A 26,802-nucleotide genomic window follows, 5' to 3' on the forward strand; every position below is an offset into this window, starting at 1 on the left:
GTGCAGCATCCATTCCTACAGCTGTTCCATTTCATCTAGGTCACTATGCTTTTCAGTTCTAGCCAGGATCAGCCTGTTCTCCACTCTCATGTAAATATATTCTCCTTCCTTCCTTCCTTCCTTCCTTCCTTCCTTCCTTCCTTCCTTCCTTCCTTCCTTCCTTCCTTCCTTCCTTCCTTCCTTCCTTTCTTCCTTCCTTCTTTCCTTTTCTTTTCTTTTCTTTTCTTTTCTTTCTTCTTTTATTGATTTCAGAGAGAGGAAGGGGGAGAGAGAGCGAGAGAGAGCGAGAGAGAGGGAGAGAGAGAGAGAGAGAGAGAGAGAGAGAGAGAGAGAGAGAGAGAAAGAGAGAGAGAGACATCAATGATCAGAGAGAATCATTAATTGGCTGCATCATGCATGTCCCACACTGGGGATGGAGCCCACAACCTGGGCATGTGCCCTAATTGGGAATTGAACTGTGACCTCTTGGTTCATAGGTCAACACTCAACCACTTAGCCACCCTGGCCAGGCCCTGTTTCTTTTTTTGAAAGACTCACTTTTACTTGTCTCTTAGGAAAACAACCTTAATCAGGGTGGCCTTGCCTTGTAATTACCCCCAGGAGCCTTTAAGTTTCTGGTCAACTTTCATTAAAACTCATTATCTGTTTTCCCCTTTTGTGTGGATTGGTGTGTCCAGCGTTGTATGGATAACAGTAATTTCAGTTGATGTGAGAAACTGGTTGTCTTGGAGTGCTCTTCTAAGTAGAAAATGCTAATTCTTTAAAAAAACACACACACCATGCAACTCAAGTAATTCTTGTGTTATTAGTTCTTTTGAACTGGGCTCCTGTTCAGTGCAAGGTCACATTGTTTTTGATTGTCAAGTCTGGAGTGTAACTCGTCTGGAGGGAAGAGCACGCAGGCTTTGCAGAGGCGAGTGTACAGCTCCTTCACCCTGCCCACCTCCTCTCAAGAGCATTGGCCTCTTCCCTCTTCCCTTTTCCTGGGCTGTAGTGAGTACCGTGATGGCCCCAGAAGATATGTTCACCAGAACCTGTGTCCTGACCTGATTTGGAGTGGGTCCTTGCAGATGTAATTAAGGATCTAGAGGTTAGATCTTTCTGTATTAAGGGCGGGCTCTAAAACAAATGTCTGGTGCTTTTAGGAAAGAAAGATGGAGTGAGACAGATTCACACAAAGATGTAGGCATACAGAGAAGATGATGCGAAGATAGAAGCAGAGACTGGAGTTATCAGCTCCATACCAAGGAACATGGAGGGTGCTGGAGCCAGGGGAGGGGCACTGAGTAGATTCTCCCTAGGAGCCTCCAGAAGGAACAAATCCTATTAACACCTTGATTTTGGACTTCTGGCCATCAGAACTGTGAAGGAATACATTAACAGGTTGTGGTAATTCATTTTGGCTGCCATTGGAAACTCAGACATAGGCCATACGCAGGGATGTGAGATGTTACTATCTGTAGTGTTTGTTTGGATAATCTGAGTTCCCTTAAAGAGAGAGAATTGGGGACTAGCAGGTTATTTGGAACTGGTGTCATGGGTCCACAATGGCTATTGCAAGGTCTTTGAGGGAGGAGTGGGGTGGGGGAGAGACAAAAAGGCTGGAGGCCTCCTTGACCTCACAACACCAGGGATTTGGCTGAAGAAAGACCAGAAGGGACGATGCCTCTCCTTTGAGACCAGTCCGTGCTCTCTGGGGAGAAAATGAACACTTGCTGGGATAAGATTTCTTTGCACATATTTAATTTGTGAGGAAAATGACCAGAGGAAGTGAGAGGGATAGAGCTATAGAAATACCGATGAGATCAACTGCCTTCTGAACATCCCCTACCAGGGATCAAGCCCACAACCCAGGCATGTGCCCTGACCAGGAATTGAACCTGTGACCTCTTGGTTCATGGGTTAACCATCAACCACTGAGCAACGCTGGCTGGGTGAGGCTAGATTTTCTTTATATGCATCACCAATATTATATACCATAGCAGACTGAATACAAAGATATCTATGAGAATTCAGATGTTTCTATAATTTATAAATGTGTAAAACAGAACAGTTTCTCTTAGTCTTTCTTTTGGAAAACATAATTATTTTTCCTAAAAATGTCTTATTTATGTTAACATGTAACGGGCTCATTATTGTTATTTTAAAATTAATTAATTAGATAGATATATTTTTTTAAATTCTCAGTTTTAGTTTTTACTATGTTAGATACCTATGGGCTGAACCTACAAAAGCTCTTGAGAATACACAATACTTTTTAAGAGAATAAAGGGATCCTGAGACCAATATGTTTAATCATGTACACATCCAATATTATTCATGTGATAAAGTCTTTAATTTCAAAATTCTCAGAAGTGAAGCACAAATTACTTGTATGTAAGATACACAATGATTAAGATATTTAAATTTTTACGCATTACTCTTGGTAGTTAATTATTCTTTTTCCTATAAAATACGGTTAACATCAATTTAAATGGGGTTGTTGCTGTATGTATGTAAATGTATGTAAAAAGATATTTGTAGACTGCATAGCAGGATTCCATTTGTCTCTCAATACTCTATACTTTTCAAGTACATTATAAATATGCTTAAATACGTTGAGTTAATCTGGGTTGTATTCCTCTCTGGTGGCTTTGTGAGCACATTCCTGGGTGGTATGGTTAGTCCTACAGCATTGCCCCTCACCACCAAATAAAAGTGTCATGTAAAGAATATTTTAGATATTTTTCTTCATGCCCCATAAAGAGAACAGATCCAAGTGGTAATCCCTCAGTAATGATTGTTGTTGCTTCCCTAAACAGAAAGAGTGACGCGGCCTGCTACAGAACGTTCTTTGTGGAGAGCTGAAAAACGGCCATGACACCACGTTGTCCTGAGGCTGTCTCAGAACCTTAGTGAACCTGAGTGACAAGTTCCTAAGAGGAGAGATTACAGAATTCTTTTGGTGCACTGAAAAATCCTTACTCACTACCTTTTCTTTCCCCCCCTCCACTTGACGAAATGCCCCTAAAAACTGTTGCCATTACTACTATTTTCTGTTTTTCTTTTTTCAGATTTACCTACAACCCCTCTAAGAAATCCCTGGTTACATTGTCTGAGATTTCGGAACAGAATGGCTCATGAATGTGACTAGAAACCAGATAATGAAATTTGTGTTTGGCTTAACTACCAGGGAAAAGGGCATGGAAAAATAAGCCACATGTAGCCCTTCTAGTATTTTCCTTTGATCAAATGTCATGATTATGAATACTAGAAATCCTGGGTTAGTTGGAAAGTTGACTAAACAGCACAGAGTTACTATGTTATTCTGAAGTAAACAAACACATCTCTGTTGTCTCTAGTTTCTTTTTACAGATGTGCTGAAAATGTTTTACGTTTTAACCATATGAATTTCATTACCATCGATGGCATCTGATGGACAGATTATGAACATGAACTGGAAGAAAATTAATTCTTTAATGTTGGGAATGGCTGCAGGATGTTTTGTTACCAGGTAGGAAACTTTTCCAGTATCCAGTCATGGGACAGAAACCCTGCTTATGGTCTCCTGGAAAGAAACTGGATAATAGAACTGTCCAATGAGTACAGAGATTAGGTAACTTGGACCTGAAGATATAGTCCATAAAAGCCAGGGGGCTCTCTGATAGCAGGTCTGCCTTTCAACTTTAGAAAAATATTTATTTTTATTAATTTAGAGAAGAAAAGAGAGGGAGAGAGAGATAGAAACATCAACGATGAGAGAGACCCATTGATCGGCTGCCTCCTGCACACTCCACACTAGGCATTGAGCCTGCAACCTGTGCATGCGTCCTGACTGGTAATTGAACCATGACCTTCTGGTTCTTAGGTCAATGCTCAACCACTTAGCTACACCAGCTGGGTTGCCATTGAACCTTTGGATAGTTATTGCACCCAGTTAGTCTCTAAGGAACTCATCAGATCAATTAACCATTGCTGCATTGTTATAGTTGTAACAATACTACATCCTTATGTATGGATTTAATATGACATTGAGAAAGTACCTATTTTTCCCATGTTACTAAGAATTTAAATATTTTAAATCGGAAATAACCTTTGTGTTTATTTTATCACAAGCTTTTGCAGTCTCTGTTGAGATGACATCATGTGTTTTTCCTCCTTTCATCTATTAATACAGAGAATTATGTGAACAGATTTCCTGTTACCAAATCATCCTTGCATTTCTGGAATAAACCCAACTTGGCCACGATATATTGTTTGGTTAATATAATGCTGGATTCAGTTTGCTAATATTTTATTTATCACTTTTACATCAGTATTCACATGAGAAATAAGATTATAGCTTTCTTTTCTGGTGCTCTCTTGTTCTGGTTTTAGTATTAGTGTCTTTGAAAAGAGAATTGGGGTGTTTTTCTACTCTCCCTGAGATTGTTAAATAGTGTCAGCATTTTCTTTCCTTGGAGATTTAAACAAATTCAGTTTTTATGGTTAACACAATCTACTCACCTTAAAAACCCAATTATTTTTTATATAACTTTCCAGTTTTTATCCATATGCTTGCATAATTGTTCAACAGATATAGTTATACCATTTATCATGTATAATTTACATTCTGTTTTTTCCTTTAAATTTATTTCAAATGCTTTTCTACCTGCTGCAGTCTCAATGATAATTTCAATGAATGAATACTTTTCCATTGTGTGGATGGACCATAACTTAATAATTTCATATTCTTGCATAACTAGGATGTTTCTTGTCACTGTTTCTGAAAAATAATACATCAAAAAGGCAGTTTGCATAAGCTATATTATAATTTTAGGTATTTTGCTTTAGATAAATTCCCAGGCATGGGAGGGTGTAGAAACCTTTCTATGACTTTTTAGACATGTGGGTCAAATTATTTTCCAAAAGGTTTGTAACACTATACTAGGTCTTCAGAATTTGGGGACATAATTTGCACAACACTTTTGTCAGTATTAGGTATTTATTATATACTAGAGGCCCAGTACACAAAATTCATGCACAGGGGGGTGTCCCTCAGCCCCGCCTGCACCCTCTTCAGTCTGGGACTCCTTGAGGGATGTCCGACTGCCCATTTAGGCCTGATCCCACCCCAGGATCAGGCCTAAACAGTCAGTCAGAGATCCCTTTCACAATCCAGGACTGCTGGCTCCAAACCGCTGACCTACCTGCCTGCCTGATTGCCCCTAACCATTTCTGCCTGCCAGCCTGATCACCTCCTAACCACTGCCCTGACAGCCTGATTGATGCCTAACTGCTTCCCTGCTGTCTAGATTCCCCTAAATGCCCTCCCCTGCCAGCCTAGTCACCCACACTGCCCTCTCCTGCAGGCCATCTTGTGGCAGCCATCTTTGACCACATGGGAGTGGCCATCTTGTGTATTCGAGTAATGGTAATTTGCATATTATCTCTTTATTTTATAGGATATTTCTTGTCAGTAGGTATGAAATGGCACCACAAACATCTAGTCTGGAGTCTCAGGGGTGGGGTAAGGAGGAGAGAACTTCCCTTTAATGCTGATCACCTTTCTGATTCCGGAGCTGAGTTAGTTGCTGTTGTTCCTCAGGTTTAATGAGCATCCATCCAGAGGTCTGTCTGGGCCCCGGCCCCAGCTCTTGGATGCATTGTCCTAACTGAAGTCAAAGTTCAGAACTCAGACTTTGTTACCTTTTTGTCTTTATTTGTTTAGCCTTTTAATGAATATTGACTGAGCTCTTACTATATGCCAAGCACTAGGTCTTAACTGCATTTGCTTAGTTTCCAAGCAAGATACGATAGTTGGGAATACGAGGACTTCTCCAGGCAATGGAGTAGGAGCCTGCATCTGATGGCCTCCTTTCAAAGACAAAACGCCCTCCTCCTCTGCTTCCCCTCAAGACCTCTAATACACTGACTGTAAACACTAGTCACAATCTTCTGAGTAGGATGGAGGCTGGCTTAGGGAGGGGAGATAAAACCTTGGCTCCTTGACACTGAACTTGTAGTTCTTACCTAGTTAATCTAGAAAAAACAAAACCTCTGTTCGCCACCTCAGCAGAAGAGACCTCTTATTTTTGTGAAATCAAAGTACTTTGTAACCATGACGAATTTCCAGTGTCAGTAAACCGTCCCCAGGGAGAGGTTCTGATTATAAATCCTCACGTAGGATAACCAGGCTCGCCTTTGCTGGTGCTGGAATTGTCACACACGTGGTGTCTCCGGGAGGGAGCCTGGTCTCTCCCCACCTGCCAGGGGTGTTGACAAGGATTAACTGCAGCACAGAAGCCAGTTGACACAGTTTCTATGGTTTTAAAATTTAGTTTAGTTAAGTGAGTTCAGGCAATTCAGAAAAAAGAAAATACTCCTGTTTTCATGGTGATCAAAAGAAACAAATGGTAGAGTCTAGAAAACAGACTTCTGTTCTTACGCAAGTAAAGAGAATGAAGGGGTGTGTTCTTAGATTAAAAATCATCTTGAGTAATATGCTAAAGCCTGGCACTTCCCTGAATTTGAAGCACATCAGACTTGCTATTTTTTGCCTTTTCTATTAATAAACATTTATTGAACATGTAGAATATTCTTAGTTGTGTTTTTGATCCTGGGATTACTAATTCAAATAAAAATTTGTATCTTATGAAGGGGAAATAGCACATGGGCATGAAAATGATGGATGTTAGGTCAAGATGTGGTGGGAACCCTGAGGAGATAAATACTTAGTGCAGATGAGCTGAGTACTGAGCTCTGAGGCTTCTTATTTGATTTCTTGCCCCTCTTTTCTCCTCTATACCTTTCCTGGGATAACGTGTTCATCCCCAAGAGCCCTACCACTCCTGTGTGCAGATGACTCAACTGTCTTCTTTGTTGACCATCCTCTGCACTGCAGACCCATGTGTCCACTTGTGAGAACATGTCTCTACTCAAATACATGGCAGATATTTCACAGTTAACACAAAGGGAACTCATTTGCCTCTAAGCCTATTTCCACAGGTTTTCCTGCTGGTCAATAGCAGCATCATATACTGAGTCTGCAAAGCCAGCTACTTGGGACCATCTGAGATGCTTCCCCTCCTTCATCCTTTATACAATAGCTGCATCTTTAAAAAAAAAATAAATTAAAAAAAAAATATATATATATATATATATATATATATATATATATATATATATATATATATATATTATTGATTTTACACAGAAAGGAATTGAGAGGGATAGAGAGTTAGAAACGTCGATCGACCAGCTGCCTCTTGCACCCTCCCCCCCACCCTCATTGGGAATGTGCCTGCAACCAAGGTACCTGCCCTTGACCGGAATTGAACCCAGGATCTTTCAGTCCGCAGGCTGACGCTCTATCCACTGAGCCAAACCGGTTTCGGCTATAGCTACATCTTGTCGCATTAACCTCCCAAATAGATTTTTATTGCTCTATTTTTTTCTTTTATCCACACTTCCATTGTCTTAGTCGACACTCTTGGGATTTCTCCCATCACTACCTCAATGGCCTCATGCCGGTAGGTGTCTCCTTTCTCCAGCCTCACCCTCCCTTCCCTACTGCGCACACACTTCAATTATCTGAGTCAGAAGGAGCTATCTGGTCATATCACTCCTCTGAATAAAATCCTGCAGTGTCTTCCCTCCATCTCCTGTCACTCATCCCTATGCCCAAATGACTTCCCATTCCCTGACCCTTCTGAGTTCCCTCTTACTTCTGAGTGTTCTCATGCTCTTTCTCTGCCAAGTTTACTTTTCCTTTTTCTACATGTTTAGTCTCAAATCCTTCCTGTGCTCAGAAGACATCTCATTCCAGGAAGCCTTCCCTTCCTCCTCCAGGTTGGGTTAACTGTCTCTCCTAACCTAGAGCCTCTATACATATATCTACCATAGCCCTTATCACTGTTGAAATTATTGATTTATTTTTCAGTTTTTCCTAATGGCAAGAACTATTAATTTGTTTTTCATCTCTAACTCAATACCTAAAATAAGTGCTGAATAAGTAACTGTAGGATAAATGTTGAAGAGGCAACTAAAACCAAATGAAAAAAAGTGGTCAAGTATTTAGGGCCGAGTGAATGGCATTCAGATAGATCTTACAGAACTGATAGCAGAACCACCGCTAGTGAACTCTTGGAAGCATGGAGGACAATAAGAGAGACAAGAGATCAGCAAATGCTGCTTAAATAAAAAGCAAAACAAAACAAAAGGTGAATTTTTGAAGTTAGGTAAGATTGATAGGTGTACATGCATTTAAGAAGGCACGAGTTAAGAGCAATCAACATAAACTCACAAAAATGTCATGCCAAACTAAAAAAATTACGTACTTTGAGAGATTTATGAAGCCACTAGATAAGGAGGCTACAGAGCATATTGATTTTAGAAAAGTGCCTCAGATATCTTATTTTTTTTCTTTTATTCAAGATGGAGGAGAGACCCAACATGATGACTGTCATTAATGATATTCCAGGGGCTCTGTTTGTGGCCCCATCTGTTTTCTCAGCCCCTTCCCTCTCCCCCTAAAACTATTTGGGAAGATGGGCCCATTGGCCAGTAATTTTTAACAAGAATTGAATGAGAAAGAAAATACTTAGCTTTGGGTTCAAAGAAGATTCCATCTTGGTGCCCATTTGCCTATCCCATTCGTCCCTCCTTGACATTTTAAGTCATCATAGGTCCTTTGTGGGAACTTTGGGTAGGATGAAGAAAAAATTATGCAAACTTTTTTCTCCCTCTCTTCTCTTTATTGAAAACCCAAGTAAAAGTTTTAGCAAAGAAATGCAGTACATAGTTAAAAAGAGCTAAATAAAAAAATGGTGTTTTCTTGTTCTGTCCCACCTCACTCCAAATTCAGCTCTCCTGCAACAACCATTTTTAATACTTTTTAACAATTTCTTTTGTAATTTACTTCTTTATTTCCAAGTAATATGCCCCTACTGCTATTCCTACATGTATAAATTTTAGCCTCTCTGTATTGACTTTGAGCTATGGAAGATGAGAGGGCAATATAAGCTAGGAATAATGGTAAAATAGAGCACACACATTGCCAGTTCTCTTCCCCTTTCCATGTCCTTCAAATGCAGTTACCCTGTACCCTCATGCTCCCATTTGAGCCTTTATACAGCTGTTATTTCTGGGCTTCTCTTCTACACTCTTATATCGGATCCCTAATTCCTGCTTTCAATGTTTTCTTCTTCTATTATTTACTTCCTTGTTTACATTCTTTTGGGAGCTTCCTGAGATGATGCATGTGTGAACATTTATTTTTTTCTTTTTAATCCTCACCAGAGGATATTTTTCCATTGATTTTTGAGAGCGTGAAAGAGAGCGGGAAAGACAGAGAAATATCACTGTGAGAGAAATACATTGATTGATTGCCTCCTGCACAAACCTTGACCAGGGCCTGGGGCAGGGAGGAGTCTGCAACCTACGTACATGGCCTTGACCTGAATCAAACCTGGGACCCTATGGTCTGCAGGCTGACAGTTTATCCACTGAGCCAAACTGGCTAGGGCTGATCATTTCTTTATTCTACTCTCATGATTGATTGAAAAGATGTCTGAGTATAGCATTTTCCAAGATGAAAATAATTTTAATTAGAATTTTGAAGGCTTTGTTCCATATTCCTGTGAAGAAGCTGTGGTGGAATGCTACTATATGTTCACCAATGTATTTCGTCTCTTCAGGCCTACAGGACAACCTCGTTCCTCAGCCTCATTGGCAGTTAGGTCAGGGTTGTCCAACTGAGTTATGGCCAGTGGATGTGGGCAGAAGGGATGTACCTCCTTCAGACTTCCACAGTCCTCCAGGCTCTCTCTTGCCCTTCCATGGGTGTCTTAACAGGCTATACCTTGGAGATGGTGGCACCACAAGATGGATTCTCTGTCCCTTAATGTTTGCAGAGCCCATCTCTCTGTTTTTGCTGGCTGTGACTGATTTTATTGTCTTAAGTCATTGAGATTTGGGGGCTACTGTTAGCTGACCCTGATTCATAATCAAAACTCATGCCATTCTGATTCTAGTTCCCTTTTCCATGACTTGTTTTCCATGTGACCTATTTTTCTCTTTGGAAGATGGATGGGAAAAACACAACAAAGATATGTTATTTGAGCACATTTTTGAGGGAAGTGTCTGTTGAGCAGAAGGAGCAGTATAAGCTAGGGTACAATGATATAATAGAGTGTGTGCGAAGAACAGTGGAAATCTGCACAGAAATTTATTCATTCATTCACTCACTATTTATTCAGTGTCTATTACCTGATAGGTACAATACTAGGATATATAAGAAAAAATGGGTTAGAAATAGAAATGTAAGCAAACATTTATAAGATAATATTTTAACACTGTAAGAACAATATAACATGTTGACTAAAGTCATGGGCTCTGGATATAGGCTGCCTAATTCAAATTATGTCTCCACCAGCTTTAGATGTGTGACCTTGGGCAAATTACTTTCCTATGGTTTCTCCATAGGTAAAATGGAGATAATAATATTTTAATAATATTATTTAAAAAAATATATATTTTTTTTTACAGAGAGGAAGGGAAAGGGATAGAGAATTAGAAACATCGATCAGCTGCCTCCTGCACACTCCCTACCGGGGATGTGCCTGCAACCAATGTACATGCCCTTGACCGGAATTGAAAAAGGGCCTTTCAGTCTGCAGGCTGATGCTCTATCCACTGAGCCAAACTGGTTTTGGCAACAATATTCTTGTTGTGAGAGTAAAAGGGACAATGAAATGTAGAGTGCTTCACAGAGGAAGACTAAAAATATTGCCTATTATTATTATTCAGTATATAGGTGTAAGCTGATGCTTGGCTGGGAAGGTTCTGATATGTCAAGGTGTTTGCTATAGACATTAGCAATTCTTTCAACTCAGAAATGAAGGAGAAATCTATTTTTTAGTGCCTTGTCATTCTACTTTCTTCCAAAACTCAATTTTAAGGGAACAGCAATTTTCCTAAACTTTTATAAGCCTTTTACATGGCTACTCTCAATAGCATGCTTGGGGCATGTTCACAAGTTCCTATTTTTATTAAACTAGTTTCAGAGTTCATCATTCTTTCATCATATACTAGTTCGGCATGTACTAGTTTTGATTTCCCAAGGCAAATGTGAGTCAAATTTCTTCCTTCCGTAGCATATCTGAGGCTATTGTGATTTGACTTATTGCTTCGAGACATTTGAATGCCAGGGCTGGAAGGAGGCTTTGGAGATGCTCTCATCCAACCTCCCAGCTTTCCAGATAAAGAACCTAAGGGCCAAAGGGGTGATGGTGATAGATTTTCCTATAGTCAACAATGCTCCTGGCAGTGATTGTTAATATTTGGGGATAATAAGTAATCATGACCCTTTCCTTGCTCTGAGCTGCAAACTAATAAAATAAAAATAAAAATAAAAATAAAAATAAGAGGCCTAGCTGGTTTGGCTCAGTGGATAGAGCATCAGCCTGAGGATCTAAGGGTCTCAGATTTGATTCCAGTCAAGGGCACATACCTTGGTGTCAGGCTCCTCCATGGCCTAGGCCCTGATCAGGGCACATGCAGGAGGCAACCAATTGATATGTTTCTCTCACATTGATGTTTCTCTCTGTCTTTCCCTCTCTCTTCCGTTCTCTCTAAAAATCAATGGAAAAATATCCTTGGGTGAGGATTTAAAAACTCCTCAAAAAAACACACAGAAATCTGACAGGAGGAAGTAAAAACATTGGCTTTCATACTGAATGAAGTTAAATTAGAGAGCGCAACTTGATATGTAGTCACATGACCTTTGTTCTGAATTGAACCAACACATTTGACAGGCCCTGGTGGCTGTCTACTCTACAGATCTTCCTTGCCTTTTCCCATGTTGGCAGAGCTGCTCTTCCACTGTAGAGGCTTGAATACCAGAGCCTTCCTTACAGCTGTGACCTGGCCATGTGGCCTGATTCTGGCCAATGTGATGGAAGAGGAGTTGGCAGGAAACTCTTATAAGAGCTTTCTCTCTTAAAAGATAAATGCTTGTGACAAGATACTTCTCTCTCTCTGTCTCTCTCTCTCTCTCTCTTTCTTTCTCGCTCGCTTTTGGGCACTGTTGCTGAAGGACACTAAGCTTGGAGCTGCGGCAGGTCACAAAGGGATGCATGCCAACATGGCAGACCAGAAAAGAGGAGCAGCAGGTCCCTGGTGACAACTGCAGAGCCACACTGACACTTCCTCTCCCCAAGTCTGGGCTTCTTGTTCCTTAAGCCTAAGTACATTCATGCCACCTGCAGTGGTTTGTACTTGTTATTTGCAGCCCAAACCATTGTAACTGATAAACCTCCCTGAACTCTAACCTTTCAAGGTGTGGAGTCACCATGTTTATTGACCAATCTCAATCAATCAATCATCAATCAGATAAGGGTTTGGGTGAGTGTCTGTGGAGAATGGCTACAGTGTTTGGACAGGTTCAAGCCTTGGGCTAATGAGAGGTCACAGTCCTCTCCTTTCCACGTGCAAGTCCCAGCTTGGAGGGCAGTGTCCTCCCAGCACAATGATAGCCAACAGCTATAGTGTAAGCTTAAACCTATGGTCCGAACACATGACCCCATGTGCCTGAGTGATATAGGCTGCAAGTAAACAAAACTTGATCACTTGCATGTAATTGAGTAGGATCAAAACCCATGGGAATGCTGTAACCATCTTGACCACACCCTTACTTTGCCTCAAAGCATCTGGAAATAAAATAAAGACACGGCTTGTAGTCTGTGGCGCTGTCTCTCCATCAGAGAAGCAGCATCCCACCGGGACCCAGCTTGTGTTCTCTTGTCTGTCTTTTCTCAATCCTTCACCGCCCCCTCTCAGGGTCACTGAATCTGGCTGAGCTGGTGTGGCACATAAGGCGCCCTGGGGCTGAGTATGCCATGGCCGTGCCAGCTCGCCACAGTGTGGAATAGAGAGATGGAGGCCTGAGTGTCCCATCAGACTTTTTTCTCTTGTCTGCTTCAGAAAAATGAGAGTGGGAGATAAACACGTCCTCCCCCAACCAGCTCTGATCATAACAGTGGGAGGAAAAGATTAGACTGGTGTCTAAAAAGAAAAAGGATCCTGTATCTTGTAATTGTTTAAATGGATAAATTGGACCCATAATTTTATGTGAACAGAGTTGATCTGTGTGTCTGTGTATGGATGTGTGTTCTGATAGTGCTTCTAAAGAGTCACGCCTTTGGCTCAGTCTGCTGTGGGCCTCATGGATCTTCAAGGCAGTTCAGACAGCAGAGCATCAACCACAGCGTTAGGCCGGCCTGAAATACGTGTCTTATTTCCAGAGTCCTGGGCATGAACAATGCAAAAAGGATGACTCTAATGATTACATCTTTGAGGCACAGTAATTTCATTATGAAGTTTCCTTTTTCACTTTTGACCCTGAAGGGAACGGATGATTAAAATTATGTCATTACCTATTAGGCTGTCAGAAAAGGCCAGCTCCTTAAGAGAGCTCTGGAATAACAGCAGTGATGGAAACGAATAGCTCTCTGCCTGGCAAATCTGATTTCCACACTCTCCACATTTCTTTGAGGAGGTATTTCAAGCTGCAAAGAGGGAAAATATTTCCCCCCTCTCCACGTAAGTGAAATTAATCACAAAACCCAGCCAGACCAATGTGCCAAGGAGCCCATGTGTGCCCTGTTCAAATTGGTGGGGGGTGGAAACCAGGAGGTTTCCTGTCCTGAGATGGGCAATAAAATAATTGCTCGCTGCCTGAGTCAGTCCGCACCCCCACATGTGGCCCCACTGGCACTAACTTGAAGTTTGAGGCATTTCATGATGGTGCCTGTGCGGACCCACTGAGTTTTCACTTAGATATGGGAAGGCAAGTCTTGTTGAGTAGACTATTTGCTCTTCTGGATATATTTGCTACACTATAATGGAGACTGACAAAGTTCTGAGTTGGAGGAGAATGCAAATGTGATATTTGCTGTTTTAATTGTTTATTGCCTATCATGTGTGGGCATTGGGGATGGAAGGGTGGTCAGATGATCACAGTAAAGCTACTTGGAACTAGCATCCGGGGGCGGCTGGAGACAAGGGAACTGTGAAAGGACCTGTGACAGGGAGGCAGAAGCCACGATGAAAGCAAGTGACTTGGGCACCCACCTCCGACTTGGAGGATCAGAGGAGGCCTCCTGAAGGATGCAGTAGCTAAGCCAAGTCCTAAAGGAGGCATCTGGGTGAAGCTGAGGTAGGGGTTGGGGCGGGGAAAGGGCAAGGGCGAAGACCTGATGGGAGAGAGAGTGGTGCTTGGCTCAGTCTGTAAGTCCTGAGCTTGGAGTGAGCCTGGGGAGAGGCAGGAGGAGGGGTGGCGGGGCTAAGCAGAGAGCTTTGGTGAGGAGTTTGTATTTTGTCCTGTGTGCCTTGGGGAGCAGGGCAGAGTTTCAACCAGAATATATTGTACAAATCAGGACTAGACTAACATTTACAAAGGACCTCTCCAGTTACAGTGAGCAGAGAGGAAGGAGCCAGAGGCATCAGGAGGAAAGGTCCTCAAGGATTCTGAATTAGGAAACGGAGTGACAATGTGTATGGAGATAGAACTGACAGAATTGTGTGTGTAGGGGTGTGGGGTGCGGGACAGGGAGGTGCCTAGAATGAAATCTCAGGGGTGTCATTTAGAGATGGGGAATGCCAGGTGAAGGGTGGCGGGGAGGGGGGGGGGATGGGAGAGCCTTGAGAGAAAGATAATGAACTTTGTTTGGGACATAATAATGTTGGGGTGTTTCTGTGATATTTATATAAAGAGGTCATGTATATAGGAAGGAAATCCATTAGATATTTATATGGTGACATTCAGACTGTTTCAGCTTTGTGTTCTGGGCTTAGTTGGTTTATTATCCATGGCTTGTTAACTCAGAATCATGGTTTAGAGACTTTGACTATACTCAGCTCTGAGGTCCCAAACTATACCTCTAATCCTTGGCCAGCATTTTGTAAAGACGAGTCAGAGGTTCCAAGAGATGCCCCGGCCCCAGGGGCCACAGCTAGAGAGAGAAATGGGCCTTTGGTCTGTCTACCCTTTATTTATTTTTATTTTTTTATTTTTTTTTTTTCCTCAGCGATGCTCTATCCACTGAGCCAAATCAGCTAGGGCTGTTGTTTTTTTTTTGTTTTTTTGTTTTTTTGTTTTTTTTTTTTTTTTTTAATAAGTTTTTATTGTTCATATTATTAGAAATGTTCCTTCCCCCCCCCCCACCATTGCTCTCCTCCACCAGGTTCCCACCCCACCCTCTGCCCTTTCCCCTCTCCCCATTGTCCTCATCCATAGGTGCACAGTTTATGTTCAGTCTCTTCCCACGCCCCCCTCTCCCCTTTTCCCCAAGAATCGTCAGTTCACTCCCCTTCCATACCTCTGATTCTATTATATTCAACAGTTAATATTGTTCATCAGATTTTTTTTTTAATTTCCTTGGTTTTTAGATTCACTTGTTGATAGTTACGTATTTGTTGTTCATAATTTTTATCTTTGTTTACCTTCTCTTCTGAAAGAACCCCCTTCAGCAATTCATATAATTCTGGTTTGGCAGTGATGAACTCCATTAGCTTTTTTTTTATTAGTGAAGCTCTTTATCTGGCCTTCGATTCTGAGTGATAGCTTTGCTGGGTAGATTATTTTTGGCTGTAGGTTCTCGCTATTCATCACCTTGAATATTTCTTGCCATTCCCTTCTGGCCTGCATGGTTTCTGTTGAGAAGTCAGCTGACAATCGTATAGGTGCTCCTTTATAGGTTACTACCTTCTTTGCTCTTGCTTCTTTTAATATTCTCTCTTTGTCTTTTGCTCTTGGAATTTTAATAATGATGTGTCTCGGTGTGGTCCTCTTTGGATTCCTTTTGTTTGGAGTTCTGTGTGCTTCCTGGACTTGTAAGTCTAATTCTTTCACCAGATGGGGGAAGTTTTCTATCACTATTTCTTTCAGTATGTTTTCGATATCTTGCTCTCTCTCATCTTCTGGGACCCCCATAATTCTGATGTTGGTTCGCTTGAAGTTGTCCCAGAGGTTTCTTACATTATCTTCAATTTTCTGGATTCTCTTGCCTTCTAGCTTCTGTGGAGGAGTGTCTTCTGGCTCTTTATGTTCCAAATCTTTGACTTGATTCTTGCGATCTTCCCTTCTGTTTTTAGGACTCTGTAAAATATTTTTTATTTCAGACAATGTATTCTTTATTTCTTGTTGATCCCTTATCATTTCTTGTTGACTCCTTATTAATTCTAGTTAATCTCTTTTCATATCCTCATAGGCCTTATCCATCTTTTCTAGGAAATTCTTGAAAAACCTTGTAAGCGTAGATTTGAACTCTATATCCAGACGCTTTTTGTCCTCCATTTCTTTCGTTTGTGATCTATTTTGTTGTCGCATTTCGCAGTTACAGATGGGATGGGGTTTCAGGGTGGAGCCTGCGGCTTTGGCTTCCGTCAGCCCTGCCCTATGCGGGTCCTTCAGTGCTCGCTGCCGGCGCCTCTGAGAGAAAGGTGCCCTCGATTTTCGCCTGCTGCCAAACAGTCTATGCTCTCCCCCAATGAGCCCGGAACTGGGGTTCAGTTCAGTTGGAAGTGGAGTTGGAGGTGGCGTTCAGAGCAGTCTGGAGCCCCAGTCTCCTTCCCGTCAGGGCAATCCCGCTGCACAGCCGGCCGTCCCTTCTCTGTGCGCAGTGTGCGCGCCGCCGCCGGGACCTCCTTTCACTGCTCCCCGGGGTTCTGCCTTACAGCCCGGCTCCCTATGGCTGAGCCTGAGTCCCCGGGGTCTGGCTTAAAACTGGGGATCAGAGCAGTCGGGGGCCCAGCACAGTCGGAGTTTTATCTCCTTTCCGCTAGGGAACGCCCGCCAGGCACTCGGCCTCCCTCCTCTCCGGCTCTGTCCTCTCTGCGCGCCGCGTCTCCGCGTCTCCGTACCTTGGCTTTTCCAGCTCCTCCGCGCCTCCTTCTGGTTTTCTCCTTGCTTCTCGCTGTAGAATTTCCAGTCAGTCAACCTTCCTGTAGTTCTGGGCAATGTCCGTTTTATATTTTAGTTGTATTTTATTGAAATTGTTGTGTGCGGCTGCGGCTAGGTGTTCACCTGGGCGCAGCCATCTTGGATCTGTCTACCCTTTATTATGAAATTCCTCTAGCCCCAGATTATATTAGCTTCCCTTCTCTCCATCTGATTACTCTGCGGGCTCCATTGCTCACGAAATGTCAAGGCCATCTCTGCTTTGGAGAAATTTCTCTTCATAATTTGTTTTGGTGCAGGCCCTTCAGTGACGCTAGGTAAGAACCCGTGCTTCAGTCAGGCAAACAACCCATTTCCAGAAATCTAGACTCTCAGACAACATCATTAGGCACAGCGGATCAGAAATCAGGTTCTGGATAAACAAGCCGTTTGACAAATTCCCAAACAAAAATCTTTTGTGGGCTCTTGGCCGCTTTAAGCTTTGAAATTCCCCGTGCATCAGCTGCACGGGCTCAGCTGGCGAGGACTCAGAGATATCAATAAGGTTGATCTAATAATCCCTTTCTTGTAGGCCATGGTTTCTCGCTGCAGGAACATAACAAGTAGCCATGGCAGCCGAATGCAGTAAAGGTCAGTGGATTTGAATCCTAGCTCCACCATTGATTCGTCAATTTGTTTAACTTTTGGGTCCCAGTTTCCTCATCATAAAGGGTACGTAATAATACTTCATGGGGTGTTGTTGTAGAATTCACAGGCATGCCACATGAAATAGGGATAGAAAGAGTTCAAATGATGACTCCTTTCCACTGGGTGGTAAATCTGCATCTGGCCTGCACTGTAGCTCTTGAACACGTGAAGTGTGGCTGGCTGGTTTGAACTGAGATGTATTTATTGTCAATTATATGTGTTATCAATACAAATCAGACCCAAAGACTTGGTGTAGGAAAACTATGTAAAAAGAATATAACATCTTTTATTAGTAACTAGAGGCCTGATGCACAGATTTGTTCACCAGTGGGGTTTCTCAGCCTGGCCTGTGGGGGTGGGGCCGAAACTAACTCTCTAACATCTCTTGAGGGGTTCCAGACTTTGAGAGGGCACAGGCCAGGCTGAGGGACCCCGCCAGTGCACGATCGGGCTGGGGAGGAACTGCAGGAGGGCTCCAGGGCATGTCCGGCCCATCTCGCCCAGTCCCCATAGGCTGGAACCCAACAGCATGCTAACCTACTATCAGAGCATCTGGTAGTCTGTGCACGTCATGGCTACTGGTCAAACGGTTGAATGAACAGTTAGACACTTAGCATATTAGGCTTTTATTATATACGATGTTTTAAATTGGTTACTTGTTAAGATATAAACATTTTGGATAATATTAAGCTAAATATAATGTTTTATTTGTAACACTTATCATACTGGAATCAATTATTAAATGAACCTAGTGACCCCGGTGCTCGACAGTGCCTGGCCTACAGCAGTTGCTTAATAAACATGTGTTAAATTCTGTAATGGCTACTATGGGGAGTGGAACAGCTCCCATCGTCTCCTCTGTACTCTCCTACCACCTTGCTCCTTCACCCAGGCACAAGCATGGACACACACAGATACACGCACGCACTCTGGGGCCACAATCCTAGGAATACGTTTCTGGAACAAAGCCGATAACTAACAAATGAGATGCTGTTGCTTCGTAGCTTAGCAAACAACAACGTTGGCCTTCTCTATGCGACTGCCTGGGGAATTACAAATGAAGGGTTTGGGGACCCAGCCACTCTGTGGACTCATTCCAATGAGAATACAGGGTGCACTTGAAATAAAGAATGCCTCTTTGTGACTCATTAAGCTCCTCTCTGTTCCTCTCTATTAGGCATGTGTCTGCCATGCCCTGCAAAGCTATGACATTCAAAAGTGGAAGAGTCAGGCAGAAATAAAAACATTCCGCTTCAGTGCCTAACCGTGTGCCCTTAATTTGGAATAAATCTGTGGCAATTGACAGATACTTCTTTCAGGCAGCTGTGGAGGAAGGCTCGACTTGTCCTAGCAAATCAGACACAGGCTTCATTATTTTTAGTATTGTTAAAAGAAAAAGTCACCATAGCAACTGTGCTATCATCTAGCAAATGCTATCTCTTTAAGTCAAAATGAAGAGCCGTCCCACAAATACCCAGCTCTGTGAAAGGAAGAAAATGACTTTTCAGTAAAATAATTTCTTCCAAGACATCGCCATTCATCTTCATTTGTAATTTTAGAATTCCCCCCTCTGTCAATAAGGAATATTACAAGCAACATACAACTTTATAAAATCCAAGGCTAACCTTTCTTGTATCTGGTTTTGGAAAGTCATTAATTTTATTACTTCCTTGAGACATGTAGCTTTATTTGTGGCTTTTTAAATTCATGCATAGGAGGCATAATGCTGATGAATTTGACCCTTGGACAGAACATTGTGTATTCTGAGAGGACAATGGGGAAAAGCATAGGGGAGCAAGCACATCCTTTCTCAGCTCTCAGGAGAGCGCTCATTGTAAGGGATGCAGCCAATGGCTTCGTCCTCTGGGTCCTTACTTCAGGGTCTATGGTCCAGAGAGGGTTTGCAGGGCGTGTTGATTGGCTCAGTTAGTTTGACTCCATTCTTGGTCAGAACTGAAATTGTTTGGAAGCAGTCATGAAGATTTATTGACATATTGAATTTTGCTAGTATGGTAAACCCTACACCCCACAAAGTGTGATTTATAACTTAACAATTAAATCTAACACTTCAGCTTTTTTTTCTTTTCTTTTTTTTTCTTGCTGCAAAACATGTTAGTTTTAGTGTTGGATCAGAGCCCCACAGGCTGATTTTGCTTGGTACCCAGTCTTCCAGTTTCAGAGCCTTGATGAGGTCTCATCGCCCCCAACGACTTTGCTTCCTCTATTCTCAGAAACATTTTTCTACATTAAATACCTTTTGATATCAGAAAATGCCTAATAGATAGTGACATGTTTTTTTATTTATTATTATTATTATTTTCAAAAATTTTATTATTTTTATTATTTTTTATGTATAATTTATTGATTTCAGAGAGAAAGGGAGAAGAGAGAGAGATAGAAACATCAATGATGAGAGAGAATCATTGATGGGTCGCCTCCTGCATGCCCCCAGCTGTGGATCGAGCCCACAACCAGGGCATGTGCCCTTGACCAGAATTGAACCTGGGACCCTTCAGTCCTCAAGCTGATGCTCTATCCACTGAGCCAAACTGGCGAGGGTAAGAAAAAAATATTTGAAATATAATAATGTTACATGCAATAAACATTAATATTTCAAGAAAAATTATTTTAAATATGATAATGTTACATGCAATAAAAACCAATATTTCAAAAAATTTTAAATATAATAATACTAGTGGCTCAGTGCACAAAATTTGTACATGGGGAGGGGGGTTCCCCTCAGTCCAGCTTGCACTCTCTCCAATTGGGGACCCCTTGGGGGATGTTCGACTACCAATTTAGGCCTGATCCCTGTGGGACATCCCTCTTGCAATCTGGGACTGGTGGTTCCTAACATTTCACCTGCCTGCCTGCCTGCCTGACCACCCCTAACTGTCTCTCCCTGCCTTCTTGATTGCTTCTAACCCCTCTGCCTGCCTGCCTGCCTGATCGCCCCTAACTGCTCTCCCCTGCCAACCTGATCTTGCCCCCAACTGTCTCTGTCTGCCTGATCACTCCTAACTGCCCTCCCCTTCTGGCCTGATCTTGCCTCCAACTGCCCTTCCCTGCTGATCTGATATCTCTCCCAGCTGCCTTTCCTGCCAGCCTGGTTGTCCCCAGTGGTCCTCCCCTGCTGGCCTGATCTCATCCCCAACTGCCCTCGCCTGCCAGCCTGGTTGCTCCCAACTGCTCTCCCCTGTTGGCTTGATCTCGCCCCCCAACTGCTCTCCTCTGCAGGCCTGAACTCACCCCCAACTTCCCTCCTCTGCTGGCTAATTTGGTTCTGATTGGCTGGTTTCTATGCCAGTTAGCATCAAAAGCTCCACCTCCTAGGCAGCCATTGGCTCCTCACAGTTCACCCAATTTGGTCTGATTGGTCAATTTCTATGCCAGTCAGTGTCAAAAGCTCTGCCTCCTAGGCAGCTGTTGGCACCTCACAGTTCACCAGATTTGGTTGGTTTCTATGCCAGCCAGTATCTCTAGGTCTATCAATGGGGCCTGATCAGAAAGACAGGGCTGATCAGAGAGATGCAAATCAAAACAACAATGCGATACCATCTCACAACTGTCAGAATGGCCAACATCAACAAATCAACAAACGACAAGTGTTGGTGAGGTTGAGGAGAATACAGACTGGTGCAACCACTGTGGAGAACAGTATGGAGTTTCCTCAAAAAACTGAAAATGGAACTCCCATTTGACCCAGTAATCCCACTACTAGGAATATATCCCAAGAAACTAGAAACACCAATCAGAAAGGATATATGCACCCCTATGTTCATAGCAGTACAATCTATAATAGCTAGAATCTGGAAACAGCCTAGAAGCCTGTCAGCAGATGATTAGATCAAAAAACCATGGTACATCTACACAATGGAATACTATGATGCCATAAAAAATAAGGAATTCTCAACATCAGCAACCTGGATAGAACTAGAGAGCATCATGCTGAGTGAAATAAGCCAGTCAATAAAAGAGAAATGCCACATGACCTCACTTATTTATGGATAATAAAGAACATTATAAACTGATGAACCAAAAGTCAGATATAAAGACAGTAAAGCAACAAGCAGACTGTCAAATTACATCCGGGAGGGTAGGGAGATCTGGGGGAGATAAGAGATCAACCGAAGGACTTGTATAAGTATACATGCATATAAGTACAACCAATGGACACAAAACTCTGGGGAGGGAGGGTATGTATGGGAAGGGGGGCAATGTTAAAATATGTACACAGATAATAATTTAATTAAAAAAAAAAAAGAAAGACAGGGCTGATCAGTAGCCCTGGTGGAGGCCTGGAGAGAAATGGAGGTGCAGCTGCTGGCCCACCCCAGAGAGAAAGAGAGAGGCAAGTGCTGAGCAAAAGCTGCCACACAGGCTACAGATTAGACCCTGCTTCTCCCTTCAGGCCTCTCTCTGGGCCTGATTTGCAGCCTCCTCAGCAGTCAGTGCTGGTTCACCAGGCCTGCAGCCACAGCAGTTAGTACTGGGTCACTATGGCAACCCAGTACTGACTGAAGGACTGACTTCTGGCTGGTTGAGACTCTGGTTGTGATGGACCCAGGGTTTTTATATATTAGGATTACCAATACTTATATAGTATAGTATAATGTCACAAAAATTGTTGGAAATATTAAAAATCTGAAAATAACAGGATTACTTTTATTATATTCTAAATTTTTCCCCCTCTGGCTCTTTTTTGGTTCATCAGTTTATGTTGTTCATTATATTCTACAAATGGGTGAGATTATGTGATATTATTATCTTTTTTAAAAGAATATTTTAAAAATTTACTTCAGAGAAAGGAAGAGAGAGGAAAAAAGTAATAGAAACATCAATGATGAGAGAGAATAATTGATCCACTGCCTCCTGCATGCCCCCTACTGGGGATAGACCCCAAAACCCAGATATGTGCCCTGACTAGGAATTGTACTAGAGACAGCATGGCTCATTGGTTGATAATCAACCACTGAACCACACTGGTTGGACATGACATTTTTTTAATGGCAGCTTTTTATTTCTCAGGGGTACATACAATGGTGATGAGATAAGAAAGAGAAACTACCTTTATTGCCTATTTATCACATATCAAGAACTGTGATGAGCAATTTTTGGACATAATTTCACAGAATCCTCCCATGAACCTTATGAAGGTGGCATTTTCAGTTTTGTGGGAGGCTTAGACTCAGAGGGTTACAAGACTTATCCCAAGATCATAAGTTGGCAAGTGTCAGAGTTGAGATTTGAACACAGATCAGGATGGCTTTATTATAATATGAGCCTTTGGATTCTCCAGCTGACTGTCCCTTAGTTTGTTATGGTCATAGAATAGTTTGCAAACCTTTAAGTTCTGGTGCTAGGAAGGACCTTATGATCACAGGGTCCAGTTTATCATGTTACAGAGGAGGCAACTGAGGTAGAGAGAAGTGGGTTTCTCCGGGCAGTCACAAAGGAAGTTGTGGCACCGAGAATCAGCATGGCCGAGGGGACCAGTCTCGGTTGCCCATCATCTCTTGAGGTACTGGCACTGAGCTCATTCCTCTCCTGTTGTCTTGCTCCTTCAGACCTCGGGACAGTTGCTCACCCATGTCCTTTCCTCCTCCCCTAACCCTAGAGAACCTGTATCTTGTGACTCACCCTCTGAAGTGACAATGAATGCTTATGAAGATGATAATGGAAGAAGATGAGAGAAGATTCTCTGGGGCTTTGCCTGGAGACATCGCCCATACCTTTATTTGTTACCTCAAGAGAGTGACTTGAATGGTAGGAATGCCAGCGGAGAGGGAAGGGAAAGTGGTGGATGTACAGACTATGGCGGTGATGCTCTCGAGCAGTGGTTCTCAACCTTCCTAATGTCGTGACCCTTTAATACAGATCCTCATGTTGTGGTGACCTCCAACCATAAAACTATTTTCATTGCTACTTCATAACTAATTTTGCTACTGTTATGAACCGTTATGCAAATATCTGTGTTTTCCGATGGTCTTAGGTGACCCCTGTGAAAGGGGCCACGACCCACAGGTTGAGAACCGCTGTCAGGGGTCGCCGAAGACCATTGGAAAACACAGATATTTACATTATGATTCATAAGACTAGCAAAATTACAGTTATGAAGTAGGAACAAAAATAACTTTATGGGACGCCACAACATGAACTGTATTAGAGGGTCGCAGCATTAGGAAGGTGGAGAACTACCGGTCCATAGGGATCAGAGCCTCAAGCACCTTTGTCTCACACAGCAGCCCCTCACTCTGCCGGTAGAGAGGCAGGTGACGGGGCCTAGTGTAAGGATTGGCCTCCATGCACCGTTCCCCTTCTCTATCCCCAGGCGAGGCTGATGGGCCTCTGCCCTCCACTGGGAATGGGTTCAGAAGCCTTTTTAACAGGGTTCCAGACAGAACCTTTCAACTGACCCCGGTTGGTTATAGGGATGAAACACCTATGTGCCATCCCCAGTATCATCGAAGGCAGATGACAAAATAGCTGAGCCTCCATTCCTCCCAATGGGCAAAGGAGAAAATAATCACAGAACTGTGGTAAGATTTAGAGAATATAGGTGAGAGCGCAGCAGATTTTGCAGAGCCTGGTCCTTATAGCTGCTCAGCGACTACCAATTGTCATTATTATCACATTAATGCTGGGGGCGGGAGCGGGGAGGAGAGGCATGCTGGCACAACTGCGTTCTAAGGAAGTTAGCGATTGTAGAAGAAAGGTACTCGTGGCCTCCTTTTGTTATCTCCCTTTACCGTGTGACATTGCAGACACAAGTCCGGATGTTTCAGGTCAAATCTAAAAGGGTTGAACCGTTTTCTTGAGAAATCCACTTCAGGATGACAGCTCACCGCCCACTGGCTGGCTCTAGACCCGGCACCAGGTAAAGCAGTCTGTCCCCATCCCACCCAAGTTCTGATCATGCTACTCACAGGCAGAGGGTTGAAGAAAGTCCCTTATTCCCAGACTAGTTCAATTTTCTATAAAACCCATATAATAGTCTGACTCTAGAAATAGGTATGTTGATACAGTGATGGATTCACTGAGAGTTGTTATATGTCTTGGAAAAAAAACAAAAACAAACCCAAAACAAACCCCCAAACATTTAGGGAGTAGGATGTATGTTTAAAGAACACTTTTTATTTTGCAGAAATTGGGAATGCTTTAACTTTTTTTTTTTTTTTTGTATCATTTATCCATTTAATGTGCATCCTAAATGTCTCTGGCTATGTCATTATTTTCAGTGATATGTAAACTCAAAGGGCAAAGGTGATGTCTGCTTCATTTATTTTTTAGAGCATCCAGAACAATACCACGGACATGAGGTCTTCAATCCATTTGTGTGCTGCTGTTGCAGATTTGAGTACAAACGCGTCCCATACTCCTATAGAACACTATTTCATTCTCATTTTAGACTTTTAAGAACCAGAAATCATATCATTATATGTAGCACAAATGTAACTTATTGGTTTATTTTAATTTTTAAAGTATCACTATTCATTGTCTTTCTATTACAGAAGGCTGCTCAATGTAGAAAATGTGAAAAATGCCGAAAACTCTGTAGAGGACATCCAATGTCATTAACTCCCATGCTGGAAGATAAATCGCTTTGAACATCTTGGTATTTTTCCCCCCCTTAATGATTCATTTTCAAGTGTTATTAATATTATCTAATCCTTAACTCATCTTAAGACTTTCAAAATGATTCTTCTCCCTGCGATTTCCATCCTTTCAGCTAGTGATCCAGTGTTCTTTCCAGGAAGAATTATTGCTTTGTTATTTCTCAATGCATTGAATTGCATTGTGAGTTAAGGGAAAGAGTTTGCCACGAGCTACTAGTGACTGACTCCTGTTTCGAAGGAAAGTTGTGGTTACCACGAAGGAAAATTTAATCCATCTTGCCCCAATGCATTTGTTGTCCCTAGAGCCAGGTGAACTACCTTTGACTGCTTCCCTAGGATTATGTCACCCACCGAGGTAACTTTCTGTTTCAGTAGGTGATGTTAAGAAACAAAACAACACCCTTTGAGTTGATCAGTTTTGGAAAATAGAGACCTGCTTTATATCCCAGGTCTTTGATGTGCTCGGTGGCTCCTGTAAGGATCTGCCTCTCTTTTGTGTTGACTGACAAGACCTTTCCTATATATATGTGAGCAGTCAAGCAGCCCGGTATCCGAGGGTAGAGACATTTACCCAGAGCGAGCTTCTGCCACTCATCGTGACTTGCTGAGTCCTTGGGCAAGTGTGAGCTCTGAGAGAAGAGTTGGCTCCGGCAAGAGCAGGTGAGTGCATCTCATCTCTGGAACTTCATTCCTCACCAGGGGAAGTCCAAAGAGCCCTGCTGAGCTGACAGGTCAGAAGCAAGAGCTGGGAGGTCAGGTTTGGAAATAAATAACTCTGCAACCTCTTTTAAGTGATAATGAGTTGGGGGTATTCCATAAGTGCAATGTCCACTCTCACTGTAATACCCATATGTTCTGTCTAGTGGGCCGAGCATGTAGGGAGAGGCTCTGGCCCCCGAAAGAGGCAGGGAATGATCAAGATGCAAAGCGGGCAGACTCACAGTAGACTTACAGGGATTATGTTTTAGCATCTCCAAGCTTTTCATCATCTGGATTTAAATGGAGTCACAGTGAGGGGCCATGGCAGCAGAGGCACAGAGCTGAGGCCCCGGGCAGTGAAGGGGGCACACTTTTATGGACGGCCACCAAGTCAGGTGCCAGGTTTCATAATATCTGTTCACATCCAGGCTTTGTGGAAAGTTGGGCTAGTAAAAATATAAAAAAAATAATTTATTGATTTTTACAGAGAGGAAGAGAGAGGGATAGAGAGTTAGAAACATCGATGAGAGAAAATCATCGATCAGCTGCCTCCTGCACACGCCCCACTGGGGATGTGCCTGCAACTATAGTACATGCCCTAGACTGGAATCAAACCCGGGACTCTTCAGTCTGCAGGCTGACGCTCTATCCATTGAGACAAATCTGTTTCGGCTGAAAATATAATTTTAAACAAACATGCAACATGGCACCAAATACAGTGGACCTGAAGAAAAATAATGTGTGTGTATCCAAGTAGCATGTTAGGATATGCATAATTTTGGGTGTGATTCATAGTCTGTGTTCATTGAAACAGCTTTTTTATTTTTAATTTTGATTTTTAACACCCATTTCAAGTCCAGCAGTTGAGACACAACAAGGAAA

At 42.5% G+C, this 26,802-nt stretch overlaps 1 long non-coding RNA gene across 1 annotated transcript; it reads left to right on the forward strand.

Annotated features, from left to right (window-relative positions):
- The first annotated feature begins 2,565 nt into the window (after positions 1-2,565).
- On the forward strand, positions 2,566-24,661 carry LOC123651017. The gene is made up of 3 exons (XR_006741230.1): positions 2,566-3,493; positions 23,223-23,371; positions 24,370-24,661. It is a non-coding gene; the product is annotated as an uncharacterized LOC123651017 (long non-coding RNA).
- Positions 24,662-26,802: the final 2,141 nt, after the last annotated feature.

This window comes from Pipistrellus kuhlii, unplaced genomic scaffold (genome assembly GCF_014108245.1).
Source record: "Pipistrellus kuhlii isolate mPipKuh1 unplaced genomic scaffold, mPipKuh1.p scaffold_m20_p_1, whole genome shotgun sequence".
NCBI classification, from domain to species: Eukaryota; Metazoa; Chordata; class Mammalia; order Chiroptera; family Vespertilionidae; genus Pipistrellus; species Pipistrellus kuhlii.